The following is a 14,367-nucleotide window of genomic DNA, read 5'->3' as shown; positions in this document are numbered from 1 at the left end:
TGACCTCAGGTGATCCACCCACCGAGGCCTCCCAAAGTGCTGGGATTACAGGCATGAGCCACTGCGCCCAGCAGGGAGGGATAACTTATTAAAGTGAGAGGCATAAGGCCAGGTGTTAGCAGGGGGCTTCAGAGGTGAGGAGAGAGCAGAGCAGGCAGTTGCTAGGCCTGGGGGAGCAGGCTGAGGAGGACTAGAATCTGAGGTTTTTCTCTTGGCTGCCTGGGGGAAATCTAGAGGGAAAAGGAGAATGAGGAAGGAAGATGCGTTTGGCCTCAGACGTGTTGAAGGTATTAAGAGGCCAACAGGAAATGAGGCCATGGGCTAGAGAGAAGAGCCCTGATTCATTCCCCAAATGCCTCCCGAAATTCTGTGCGCTGGGGCTTGTGCTTGGCACTTGGAGTACAAAGATGAATTCAGCAGTCTCTTTGGTGTTTGCCTTATCAGCTAAGCTGAGAACAAGATTGATTAGTACACACTCCTCAGTGTTCATGCCTGACCTACTTTTCCTTATTTAGGAAGTTATTTTTAATAAATGTAGTAAGCTCTGGCAATCTAGGCACCCAAAACAAAAGCTGGGATCATGAAACAAAAGTATATATCTAATCTTTTTTTTTTAATTTTAAAAAACTTTAAAAAGTTTTCTACTTTATCAGGTCCCCTTAGAACGTCTAATCATTTCATTTGAACTTGTTTTCTGTTCTTACCCTGAGGTAATCATTATCTCCTTACTTTCATTTTTTTCTTAGTTTTATCTTACATGTGTATTTCTTTATTTCTCTCTCTCTCTTTTTTTTTTTTTTTTTTGAGGCAGAGTTTCACTTACTGCCCAGGCTGGAGTGCGATGGCATGATCTCGGCTTACTGCAACCTCCGCCTCCCGGGTTCAAGCGATTCTCCTGCCTCAGACTCCTGAGTAGCTAGGATTACAGGCATGTGCCACCATGCCTGGCTAACTTTGTATTTTTAGTAGAGACGGAGTTTCTCCATGTTGGTCAGACTGGTCTCACACTCCTGACCTCAGGTGATCCACCTGCCTTGGCCTCCCAAAGTGCTGGGATTACAGGTGTGAGGCACCGCGCCCGGCCTATTTCTTTCTTTTTTTAGAGACAGTGTCTCACCTTGTAACCCAGGCAGCTGGACTGCAGTGGCATGATCATGGATCACTGCGGCCCCAAACTCCTGGGTCCGAGGGATCCATCCCCTTCAGCCTCCTGAATAGCTGGGACTACAGGCACAGGCTACCATGCTTAGCTAATTTTTAAAGTTTGTGTAGAGGCAGCTTCACTGTGTTGCCCAGGCTGGTCTTGAACTCCTGGTCTCAAGTAATCCTTCTGCTTTAGCCTCTCAAAGTGCTGGGATTACAGGTGTGAGCCACCGTGCCTGGCCTCCAGGTTGTTGGTATTATAAGCATCCTCTTCCAAAATTTCCATGTATGTCTCCTGTCGTACATATGTAAGAATATAAACTTAGGAGTAGTATTTTGCTGGGTTATAGGGTAAACAAATGTTCAACTTTTTTTGTTTTTTTTTTTTTGAGACAAGGTCTTGCTCTGTTGCCCAGGCTGGAGTACAATGGTGCGATCACAGCTTACTGCAATCTCTGCCTCCCAGGCCCATGTGATCCTCCTATCTTAGCCTCCCAAGTAGCTGGGGCCACAGGCACACACCACCACGCCCAGCTAATTTTTTTTTTTTGTTTCTTTAAATAGAGACGAGATTTCACCATGTTGCCCAGACTGGTCTTGAACTCCTGGGCTCAAGCAATTCACCCGCCTTGGCCTCCCAAAGTGCTGGGATGACAGACGTGAGCCACCGTGCTCGGCAGTGTTCATCTTTCATAGTTATTGCTAGACCGCTTCCTGAATGAAGTGCTTATACCAGTATCCACTTTACCAGCAGTGTCCTGTGTCTTGCAGCTCCACAGTCTTACCAACATTTGCTGTTGGCCAAGTGAATGGGTAGAAAATGGAATCTTTGGGAACTTGGTTTCTAGGTCCCTGAGCCCTGTTGCTGAATATCTCCTCTTATGTTTATTGGCATATGTGTTTCCTGTGAAATATTCATGTCTTTTGCCAGTTTTTCAGTAGGGTTCTTGGTGCTTTATTTTTTGTTGATCTATAGGGCTCTTTATATATTGCTGATTTTAATCCTTCATGTCTATTGCAAATATCTTCTCCCAGCTTTTAACCTATTATTCCGCTTTCTTTAAGGTGTCTTCTGTTGATCAGCCATTCTTCATTTTAACATAGCCAAATGTATTTTTTCCCCAGTACTCAGTTTTCTGGGTCTGGTTTGAAGTCTTTTCCTGAACATAACCCTTGCCTTTAAGGAGTGTATGCATTCTCCAGTGGAGGAGACAGATAATTGCACTCAGACATCATGTGGGCATTGATTGTTAGAAGTGGCCACTTCTGCCTGTGGAGCGGGAGTGAACGTAGGAAAGATCTCACAGGGCAGAGTCTCAAGCTAGGAATTAAGAGATGAATAAGTGGACAAGTGCGATGGGCATTCTCAATGGGGGATGAAGGGCATGAAACAGCCTGACCTGCCGTGGGCACTGCCGGGAAGTCCAGATGGCGGGAGCTGACGGTTTGAGGGGCTCAGGCAGGGCATCATGAGGACAGCTTTGGGTGATCTGTATGCAAGGGAATATTGAAGCCATGGGAACAGATCCTGAGGATCCAGGGGGAATGGAGAGAGGAGGGGAGAGGGAGGCCAGGGCCTGATTCCCAGATGCAGAGAGTGTTATCAACGCCCGGTGTGGCCCTGGGGAGCACCTGGGGCTTCCCAGGGGCGGGTCCTGTTGGCATGCTGCGTGCTGTGCTGTTGGATGCTGTATTTCACCCTTAGGTGTTGGGCAAAGGCTGACATGTCTACAGAGGGCAGGGCGTGTTGCTGGCAAAGCTAGCCAGAGGCAGAGCACTCTCTCACTTTTTGATAGAGACATGAGTTCAGAGAAGTATTGCTCAACTGTAGGAGTGTGAAAGTACAGTAATAGATGGAGGGAGGCCACAGGGCAGAGGTCTGCAAGTGATGGCCCCTCAGCCAAATCTGGCCCACTGCCAATTTTTTTTTTTTTTTTTTGAGATGATGTCTCTCTCTGTTGCCAGGCTGGAGTGCAATGGCACGATCTCAGCTCACTGCAACCTCCGCCTCCCAGTTTCAAGAAATTCTCCTGCCTCAGCCTCCTGAGTAGCTGGGATTACAGGCACCCGCCACCATGCCCGGCTAATTTTTGTATTTTTAGTAGAGACAAGGTTTCACCATGTTGGTCAGGCTGGTCTCGAACTCCTGACCTCAGGTGATCCTCCCCCTTGGCCTCCCAAAGTGCTGGGATTACAGGCGTGAGCCACCACGTGCAGCCTTTTTTTTTTTTTTTTTTTTTTTTTTTTTTGAGACAGGGTCTCACTCTGTTGCTCAGGCTGGAGTACAGTGGCGCAATCTTGGCTCACTGCAACCTCCGCCTCCTGGGTTCAAGTGATTCTCCTGCCCCAGCCTCCCAAGTAGCTGGGACTACAGGCGTATGCCACTACACCTGGCTAATCTTTGTATTTTTTTGGTAGATATGGGGTTTCACTGTGTTGGCCAGGCTGGTCTCAAACTCCTGGCCTCAAATGATCCACCCACCTCAGTCTCCCGAAGTGCTGGGATTACAGGCGTGAGCCACTGCGTTCAGCCCCACTGCCTGATTTTGTTCATAAAGTTTTATTGGTATGCAACCCCTCCTATTTACACATTGTTTATGGCTGTTCTTGTGGTCTAGTGGCAGAGTTGTTGCAAAGACTTTTTCTGTCCTTTACCGGAAAAGCATGCTGGCCCCAGCCATAGGGAGTCTTGGTAGCTGTGGCCACCCAGAGAGGACATCCCAGCCACCATTGCAGTTTAGCTGGTGTTGCTAGGTAGATCATGGGTCTAGGTCCAGCCTGCAAATGTTGCCATCTTTTCTGATTTTCAAGGGAAACTTGAAATCTAGATTTTTTTTTTTTTTTTTTTACTGTGAATATTTCTTTTTTTCTTTTTTTTTTTTTTTGAGACAGAGTTTTATTCTTGTTGCCCAGGCTGGAGTGCAGTGGCGTGATCTCGGCTCACTGCAACCTCCACCTCTTGGGTTCAAGCAATTCTCCTGCCTCAGCCTCCTGAGTAACTGGGATTACAGGTGCCCGCCACCGCACCTGGCTAATTTTTTGTATTTTTAGTAGAGATGGGGTTTCACTGCATTAGCCAGGATGGTCTTCATCTCCTGACCTCGTGATCTGCCTGCCTCGGCCTCCCAAAGTGCTGGGATTACAGGTGTGAGCCACTGAGCCCGGCCAAATATTCCAATTCTTAAACATCACCTCAGTTTTTAAAAGCCAAACCTTGGTAGCCCAAGCAAAACACATCTACAGGCCAGTTTGTCCGGCGTCAGTCTGTCTTGGTGGGAAAGACAGGAACTCTGGAAACAGATTTGGGTTTTCTCAGTCCCTGGATATCCTTGGGCAAGTGCATGTCTTCTGGTGACTCACTTTTCTCAGTTGTGGAATGGAAATATCCCGCTTCCCCAGTTGTGAGGACCACCGAGAATTACTAGTCAGGTGGAGCGGCTTAGCACAGTGCCTGGTGCCTGGTAAACCTTTACCTGGTAGCCGTTGCTGTTATTCTTTTATTTATTTATTTTACACAATAATTTACTTACTGAGAGCCTTCTCTCCCCGCCCTTGCAGTCTCTAGGTCACTTTTTCCACTTATAGATCTTGTGCACAAGCCCCAGAAAGATGGCTGGGGGCAGGGGCTCTGTGTACTATTCGATGAGACCCATAACGTGGCTATAACTGTCTTCCTCATACTGCAAGAACACAGCCGGCAGATCCAGCTCCTTGTATAGTGCCTTCACCCGGGCCACCTTCTCGGCCTCCTTCTGCCTGTAATTTTCCTTCAGGATCTGGTACTGTTCCGGAGTGGCCCGTAGCAGACACTGAACCACCAGCCAGCTGCATTTGTTGTCCTGGAAGTCAGTGCCAACTCTGCCAGTCACACTGGGGTCCCCAAAGAGGTCAAGGTAATCATCCTGAATCTGAAAGAACTCTTCCATTTCCAGCAGGATCTTCTTGGCACTGGCGTGCTCCTTCTTATCATCGATTCTTGCCATGTACATGGCTGCAGCTACAGGAAGGTAGGAGTAGAAAGCTGTCTTGTACTTGACAATAGATGTGTGCCTTTTTTCGGTGCATCTGCGAAGATCCACATTGCCCTGGGGGGCTGTGATGAGGTCCAGGGTCTGCCCAATCTCAGTCTGATAGGAACTCTGCAGGAAGAGCTCCATCAGGTTCAGGTAATAGGGCTGCTCCCGGCAATACGGCTTCAGCAGGCAGTAGATACATGCTTCCAGAAGGATAGCATCATTGATGGCATCCAAACCCACGCTCGGCTTCTGATACCAGATCTGTCCCTGGCAGGTAAGGGATGAATCCATAATGTCATCTGCCACTAGGAAGAAAGCTTGCAGCAGTTCTACATACCAGCCCACAGTCAGGGCCTGCTGGAGACTATCAGCATCCTGTTTCCTTGGCTCCACCAGCTCCCGGAATGCTACTAGCACCATCAAACCTCAGTGATACTTGCCTCCAATGGCATTGTACTCCAGGACCTCCTTGAGCCGGGCAATAGTATCTCCTGTCTCTGGGTGCCCCATCTCATCCTCAGTCAGCACCCTAACGATCTGGGAGTAGTGCTGAACGAAATGCTGCTTTTCTTGGGCATAAACATCTGATTTCTGATTTCCATTTTTTTTTTTTTTTTTTTTTTTTTGAGATGGAGTCTTGCTTTGTCACCCAGGCTGGAGTGCAGTGGTGCGATCTTGGCTCACTGCAAACTCCGTCTCCTGGGTTCACGCCATTCTCCTGCCTCAGCCTCCCTAGTAGCCAGGACTACAGGCACCCGCCACCGCACCCGGCTAATTTTTTGTATTTTTAGTAGAGACAGGGTTTCACCGTGTTAGCCAGGATGGTCTCCATCTCCTGACCTCGTGATCTGCCCGCCTTGGCCTCCCAAAGTGCTGGGATTACAGGCGTGAGCCACTGTGCCCCGCCTGGTTTCCATTCATTCTGAGGGAGGAGCAAAGGGCTGTGTTCCTGGATGCGGGTTCCAGCTTCGCTGTTATTTATTTATTTTTTAAAGAGACAAGGTCTCGCTCTGTTGCCCAGCTTGGAGTATAGTGGCACGATCATAGCTCATTGCAACCTTGAACCCCTGGGCTCAAAGCAGTCCTTCTGCCTCAGCCAGCCAAAGTGCTGGGATCACAAGGTGTGAGCCACCGCACCAGGCCTGCTATTACTGTTAGTGTTACACATCCACTGCTGTCCCCATTACTCCCCTACTTTGCCCTCTGGGTAGGCCCATAAACCAGGGCTCCACCTTCTGACTGGCTGTAGGTGGTCAGATTGCTCTTGGCCACCCAGGAGCCAGCGGGTTCTTGGTTCTGGAGAAGCTGGTTGACCACAAGGGAATTGTAGGTTACTGGGGCCAGCACCATGGGTGCCCTTTGGAAGGTTCTGCTCTGACCTATCCCTGGAGGGCTCGTCAGGCCCCAGCCAGAAGAGTTGTCACTTCCCTTCCAGCCACCCACTGTGCAAGGGACAAATCACATGCTAGTTTCGTGCCATCTTTCAGTAAGGTGTGGGAGGCACTGGCCTGAGTGATCCCTTTTCAAGCAAAGCCCCATCTCGCCATGCTCACAAGACTACTGCCATAGTCAGGAACATGGATGGTTTGTTCTTCCATTTTTGTGGAGCTCAGGGATGGGGGGATGTGTCTGTTGTCAGGGAGGTGCCATGGTAAGTTGACAGGGCCTGATATTAGTGAAACTACACTGGGATAGCAGCAGCCATTTAAAGTAATAATGGTAAGACACAGCGGTGGTGGTGGTTTGGTTTATATTTATGACCTTTTAAAAGTGTTTGGCATTTTAAGAGAGGTTTGTTTTTTGTTTTGTTTTTTGAGGCTCATGTTGCCCAGGCTGGAGTGCAATGGTGCAGTTCTTGGCTCACTGCAACCTCCGCCTCCTGGGTTCAAGAGATTCTCCTGCCTCAGCCTCCCAGGTAGCTGGGATTACAGGTGCATGCCACCATGCCCAGCTAATTTTTGTATTTTTAGTAGAGACGGGGTTTCACCATGTTGGCCAGGCTGGTCTCAAACTCCTGACCTCAGATGATCCACCCCCCTCAGCCTTCCAAAGTGCTGGGATTACAGGCATGAGCCACTGCGCCTGGCCAGGAGAGTTTTTTTCTGATAATAGAAGTAATACTTTCTCACTTTAGAAAATGTGAGAAGTTCAGATATATAAGGAAGGCAAACAAAATGTCTCCTATATATGAAGAAGAAAAGAAGCAAGTTAAAAAAAAAAAAAAAAGAAAGAAAAAGAAAGTTCTCCTATCATTTCTCCACTCAAAGATAGCTGTTAACATTTTATTGACTTCTATGGAGTTTGCCCTATGCTTCTGTTTTACGTAATGGAGATAGTGCTATAGTGAATAGCTTTACGTCAAAATTCTTCTATAATTTTCTCAAGTTGGTCTTAATTATTGGATCAAAGGAAGTGAACATTTTTAAACCTCTTGATATATATTACCAAATTGTTTTCTTTTCCCCTTTTTTTAAAAAAAATAAATAGAGTTGGGGGTCTCTCTGTGTTGCCCAGGCTGGTCTTGACCTCCTGGCCTCAAGCGATCCTCTTCCCTTGACCTCCTGAGTAGCCAAGATTATAGGTGTGAGCCACCATGCTCAGCCGCTGATTTTAACTTGTATGTTTTAAACAAAATTTCTAGTAAAGTAGAACATTTCTTTGATATGTTTGTGTCAGGATTCGACTCTCCCAGGTCTTTGGAGAGGCTTTCTAACAAGGCATCCCCCGTGGATGGCCATCTGCCCTATAAGGAGGTCATTTCTAGTTCCAGGTCACTCACACTGTGTCAGCTGGTGGGGTGTGGAGTTTCAGGCCCAGGCCTCCTGGAAAGTGCCCGAAAGAGAAACAGCTTAGAAAATAAGGACTTCAACAGTGGTGTGGGTTGAGTTTGGAAAGTTGAGACCATGTTAGTGGAATCAGAGCTGGGAAGAGATTCTAGAAGTTACTTCCTCTCACTGGTTTCCAGTCCACACTTCTCAGAACTCTCCCATTTTGCAGTCAGGTGCAGTGGTTCACATCTGTAATCCTAGCGCTTTAGGAGACTGAGGTGGGCAGATCACTTGAGGCCAGGAGTTTGAGACCAGCCCTGACCAACATAGCGAAACTTCATCTCTACTAAAAATACAAAAATTAGCCAGGTGTGATGTGGTGCACACCTGTAGTTCTAGCTACTCGGGAGGCTGAGGCACAAGAATCACTTGAACCTGGGAAGCAGAGGTTGCAGTGAGCCAAGATCACACCACTGCACTCTATCCTGGGTGATGGAGCGAGACTCTGTCTCAAAGAAAAGAACTCACCTATTTGGCAAAGGAGCTTCATGGTTCTCTTGAAGAAAAATAGGAATGGAGGCCACCTCTGTATCAAAAACAACATCCCACGTTTCTGTGTTTTACTTTTTTTTTTTTTTTGAGATGGAGTTTCGCTCTTGTTGCCCAGGCTGGAGTGCAATGGCGCCATCTCGGCTCACTGCAACCTCCACCTCCCGGGTTCAAGCGATTCTCCTGCCTCAGCCTCCCTAGTAGCTGGGATTACAGGCATGTGCCACCACGCCCGGCAAATTTTGCATTTTTAGTAGAGATGGGGTTTCTCCATGTTGGTCTGGTTGGTCTTGAACTCCCAACCTCAGGTGATCTGCGCCCGGCCTTCTTTTCTTTTCTTTTCTTTTCTTTTCTTTTCTTTTCTTTTCTTTCCTTTCTTTCTTAGGGATAGGGTCTTGCTATGTTGCCCAGACTGGTCTCAAACGCCTGGCCTCAAGTGGTCCTCCCACCTTGGCCTCCCAAAACGCTGAGATTACAGGTGTAAGCCACCATGCTTGGCCTGTTTTACATGTTGACGGACAGCATATAATCACATGTATAAGGGTTTCTGCTTGTAAAAGTCTGGAAACCCATTCTAACTGCCAGAATCACAGAACCTAGAGAAGGGGACATAACTGCCCTGTGGCCACCCAGTAGCGTTCATCTTCTCTCGGGACAGCAGAGCAGGACAGCCAGCATTCTGGTGAGGATCGAAGGATTAATTGTAACAGATTTCAGCAGGTCTGCAGTGATGAGGGGTTTCTCACATATTGTTAAGTTGAAAGTAGCCGGGTCTGAGTAGCGATTAGGAGCCGTGGCTTAGTCTGAGTTGAGTACCTGTTTAAAATCTGCATTCAAAGCCTTCTTCCCAGAGGCCACAACTGCAGTGAGACCCAAGTGTGTGGCTCACCCGCCCCGGGGCTCACAGCTGGGCAGGGTGATTTCCACTCAGATTCCTGTGCCAGCGCAGATCTTGTTCTAAAGCTTTTCTAAATGCCCGGAGACTAGAAAGACTTTTGGATACTTTTCTCTTTTTCTTTTGGATGAAATTGCATCTCCAGTAGAACAGCAGCATTCCATGGTGCCTCAGCCATGATCCACTGGACAGAGATTTGCAGCGAAAACCTGACGAGAGACTGTAAAGGAAAAGCAAGATTTGTTTTTCCTGGTCAAAGTTGTTAATCTTAAAAGAAAAAGAAAAAAAAACTTTGGCCAGGTGCGGTGGCTCACGCCTGTAATCCCAGCACTTTGGAAGGCCAAGGCAGGTAGATCACCTGAGGTCAGGAGTTCGAGACCAGCCTGGCCAACATGGTGAAACCCCGTCTCTACTAAATACAAAAAAAAAAAATTAGCCAGGCTTGGTGGTGGGTGCCTGTAATCCCAGCTACTTGGAAGGCTGAGGCAGGAGAATCACTTGAACCCGGGAGGCAGAGGTTGCAGTGAGCCGAGATCACGACATTGTACTCCAGCCTGGGCAACAAGAATAAAACTCTGTCTTAAAAAACCAAAAAAAAACCTTTGACCATTAAAAAGTTATATGACTATTTTAGAACATTTGCAAGTACAGAAAGAGGTAAAGAAAGAATAGCCCAGGTGCAGTGGCTCACACCTGTAATCCTAGCACTTTGGGAGGCTGAGGCGGGTGGATCAGGAGTTTGAGACCAACCTGGCCAATGTGGCAAAACCCTGTCTCTACTGAAAATATAAAAATTAGCCAGGCATAGTGGTGCGTGCCTGTAATCTCAACTACTTGGGAGGCTGCAGCAGGAGAACTGCTTGAACCCGGGAGGTGGAGGTTGCAGTGAGCCAAAATTGCGCCACTGCACTCCTACCTGGAGACAGAGCAAGACTCCTTCTCAAAAAAAAAGAAAAAAAAATCCCATAATTCTTTGATTCCAGTGACATTTTAGTGTTGTTCTTTCCAGACTTTTAATTTTTAATTAATTTATTTTTATGAGACAGGGTCTCTGTCTGTCACCCAGGCTGGAGTGCAGTGCTGCAATCATGGTTCACTGCAGCCTCAACCTCCAGGGCTCAAGCGATCCTCCCACCTCAGCCTCCTGAGTAGCTGATACTACAGGCACGCACCACCACACATGGCCAATTTTTCTATTTCTTGTAAAGACAGGCTTTTGCTGTGTTGCCCATGCTGGTCTTGTATTCCTGGACTCAAGCGATCCGCCCGCCTTGGCCTCCCAAAGTGCTGGGATTACAAGCATGAGCCACCGTGCCTGGCCCTTTCTTTCATTTTTTAAGACTGATTTGTATTCCATCATTAGAATGTTCCATAATTGGTGCAAGAATTCCTTTATTGTAAAGTGTTTAGGCTGCCTCCAAATTGAGGCTTTTTTCCCATGGCCAATTATAATACTAATAATTTTCATAATGAAGAACCCGCATCATTAGGAGCTGGAACAAATTAGGTTTTTAAGCTGCAGCTAAGTGATGGTTAAGCCGAGGCTGCTGCAGAGACTGGTGCACCGACACGCTGCTGTATTGTGCGTAATTGCTGGGTTCAAGGGGAACGCAGTGGGCGTTTCTGGGCAGTGACTCAAAGGTGCCTGTGCCCCCAGAGCAGAAGGCTCACCCGTCCTTTGGTGTTTCAGAGCCTCTGGGATATTGGGCACCTGAAGAGCTGCAGCCCCAGCTCTGCCCTCAGGGAGTTTCTGTTTTGGTGGGGAGAAGGCCACTGAAACCAGGGAGTGCAGCTGTGTTTGCGTAAGTGCCCTGTGCCATGCACACAAGGGTAGGTGGAGCCAGCCCTCTGGCGAGCTGTGGGTCAGGGGGCCCAGGAGAAGGGGATACCATGGTTGGGTCTGGAAGGATGGGCATGTTTCCTTGGGGGCTGGTATAGAGGGAGGATCAATTGCTAGAAGGTGGTAAGTGGCCTGGAATGTTCTGGAACTTTCTAGAATTAGATGTAGGTATGAAAGGTGGCGGGCTTGGTGTGAGTAGCAACAGTGGCTGGTCATGGAGGGGCTTGTGTGCCTTGTCATCCTCTAGAGTCTCCAGTACCCTCCTAGGGCCTGGGCCATGGCGCACCCTCCACTGGGGAGGCTGCGTGCCTTCGTGGAAAGTTTTAGCTGAAGTCCTCGCCTGTATTTCCCAGGCTGTTTTGCAGAGTTGTGAGAGTTGGTTCATCCGGGCCATGAGGACATGTTGGGACATACCCCGTGTGCCGATGATGGAGGCGGCCCTGGCTGCCCGAGAGATGCGTGACACCCAGGAGTAATTGGCTTGGAAGGCAGTCCTCTGATTTGTACCTCATTGTGGTTGCAGAAACTTCTAATTGAAGACACTGAGCTGAGCGATTCCGCCCGCCCGAGGGCACCCCAGGTCTGATCTTCGAGGCGGGTTGTGGGCTTTTGTCGGACGAATTGGCAGCTCTGTGGTGGGCCTGGCACCCACAGAGCTGCCAATTCCTGTGTTCAGAGTTGTTGCAGGCCTGACTCACCTGTGTTCTCATGCTGTGTACTCTGGGCTGCCCTTGCAGCCGTTCCTCCTTGAGACTGAAAGGGTGGGCAAGTGCTAGGGGTGAGGGGCCAGGAGAGGCAGGGGGGCCAAGATGGGTTGACTCTGCTGTATGCCTAGTGCTGTGTGGGCACCTTATACACACCCGTCTGTGTTATCCCCATGAAAAGCACTTAGGATACATGTTGATAACTCCGTTTTCCCAAAGAAAGTAAGCTTGGAGAGCTTAGATACTTCCATCAAGATGATACGATAGCCAGGCATGGTGGCGCATGCCTGTAGTCTCAGCTGGGTGACAGAGTGAGACCTCTGTCTCTACAAAAAATTAAGAGATCACTTGAGTATGGTGGCACATGCCTGTAGTCCCAGCTGCTCCGGAGGTGGAGGCAGGAGGATGGCTTTAGCCCAGGAGGCCATGGGGCTGCAGTGAGTGGTGATTGCGCCGCTGCACTCTAGCCTGGGTGACAGAGTGAGACTCGGACTCTAAATAAATAAATGTCACTTTTATTAAGTAGTGTATGTGTGACCTTGAGTTATTCAACCAAGGTCACACATACACGACTAAGAGGCAGCACAGAGAACAAACCCAGGTGGGGTCTGGCTCTAAGGCCCATTTTCTTCGCGAGGAGGGCTCAGTCTGAGCTTCACCTTGGGCTTCACTTACAGGCCCTGCTTAAAGAGGGGGAAAGGAAAAGGAGAGAATGACCCTTGTGTCTCAAGCACTATATACCCTCATTGTGACAACACGCCCATGAAGGACCCTGGCCAGTAGGGCCCCCACTGATACAATCTGGTGATTCCCAAGCATACACATCATGTTTTATCCCCATTTTGCCAATGAGGAAACTGAGACCCAGGTAGTTACAGTGATGTCCTCATAGTCGCATGGCTTGTGATAAGACGGGGACCCTGGGCTTCTGGTGTGGTCCCAGACTGTACTACCCCAGCAAGGTTTCAATGAGAAGGGTAAGACCACCTTCCCTGGAAGGGAGACAGATCTGGAGCAGTCCCTGGAAAGAAGCAGGCCCGGGCTCTGGCATCAGTGTGCACACACACGCTGCATCAGCTCTGATTTTTTTTTTAGATGTGGGAGCTCTTGTCACCGAGGCTGGAGTGCCTTGGGATTATAGCTCACTGCAGCTTCTAACTCCTGGGTTCAAGCCATCCTCCCGCATCAGCCTCTTGAGTAGCTGGGACTATTGGCATGCACTTCCGCACCTGGCTAATTTTTAAATTTTCTGCAGAGATGGGATCTCACTATGTTGCCCAGGCTGGGCTCAAACTCCTGGGCTCAAATGACGCTTCTGTCGCAGCCTCCCTAAACACTGGCAATACAGGTGTGAGCCACCACACCCAGTCCCCTTGACCTCTTTCAGCCTTGGTTTCCTGTCCATAAGTGGGAGAAATGTCACCTTGGCAGTCTGTGCGGCTTAGGAGAGACAAGTACATTTGATATTGGTTGCTAAATTTTGGACCCTGGACCAGCACTCCAATAGCCGGTGCCCTGGGGGGCGGCCATCAGGTGGGGCATTTGCAGGCCTCTTCTTATTGAGACAGCTGCAGGTGCTGAGTGGAATCATTGTCCACATTCACTCTGTCATTCTGAAGTGGTGTGTAGAACATTCTAGAACACTCACCACGTGGCACACCCCTGCTGGGTCCCAGCGATGCAGCTGTTAATGAGGTAGGCTTGGGGTTGCTGCCACCTGGGGAGGAGCAGAAGGACTGCGGTCACAGCCACACGTGGATGTGGTTACTAGGGTTCTGGTTGGTGCTGTGGAGGGTGCAGAGGGTGTGTGATGGGTCATCCTGAGCAACGCAAGCTGGGCCTGGAGGACATGGAGTGTTCGCAAGGGAAGAGGGTGGGCTGGAGTGACTGCAAGGAGAAGGTCTCGGGAGGTGGGGAGCTCAGGATGTGGGGAAGAGCTCCCTGGGCCTGGTGGCTGGTCAGCAGGGGCCAGGTGGGGGAGTGGGTGCAGAGAGCCTTGGAGAAGCCAGAGAGGGGTGATTCGGTGCCCATCTAGGGCTTCCTTTTTGGTTAGCGATGTTTCAGGGCACCCTGGAGACATGAGGAGCTGGACCCTGTGCTGCAGTTCCCAGCTCTGCCCCTGCTCCCTGGGTGTCCCAAAACCCCTGTTCCAAGACATGGTGGGTTCTCATCTTCAGGACGGTGGGTGCTAATAGGGAGGCTGAGTTGGGTGGATCACCTGAGGTCAGGAGTTTGAGACCAGCCTGGCCAACATGGTGAAACCCCGTCTCTACTAAAAATACAAAAAATTAGCTGGGTGTGGTGGTGCATGCCTGCAGTCCTAGCTACTCACGAGGCTGAGGCAGGAGAATCACTTGAACCCACCTGGGAGGCGGAGGTTGCAGTGAGCCGAGATCACACCATTGCACTCCAGCCTGGGTGACAAGAGTGAAACTCCATCTCAAAGAAAAAA

The 14,367-nt window shown here is 49.2% G+C and overlaps 1 protein-coding gene and 1 pseudogene across 5 annotated transcripts in view; one reads left to right on the top strand and one right to left on the bottom strand.

Moving 5' to 3' along the window:
- Positions 1 to 14,367, top strand: part of DTX2 (deltex E3 ubiquitin ligase 2) — a 45,655-nt gene that overhangs the window by 4,143 nt on the left and 27,145 nt on the right. The gene's annotated exons all lie outside the window — the stretch shown is intronic.
- Positions 4,643 to 9,637, bottom strand: LOC115830999 (annotated as a pseudogene). Its single transcript, XR_004026545.1, has one exon. The product of XR_004026545.1 is annotated as a farnesyl pyrophosphate synthase pseudogene (transcript).

Source organism: Nomascus leucogenys, chromosome 17 (genome assembly GCF_006542625.1).
Source record: "Nomascus leucogenys isolate Asia chromosome 17, Asia_NLE_v1, whole genome shotgun sequence".
Taxonomy (NCBI): Eukaryota; Metazoa; Chordata; class Mammalia; order Primates; family Hylobatidae; genus Nomascus; species Nomascus leucogenys.
Note: the sequence above shows the minus strand (reverse complement) of the source record. Positions and strands in the feature narration are given on the sequence as shown.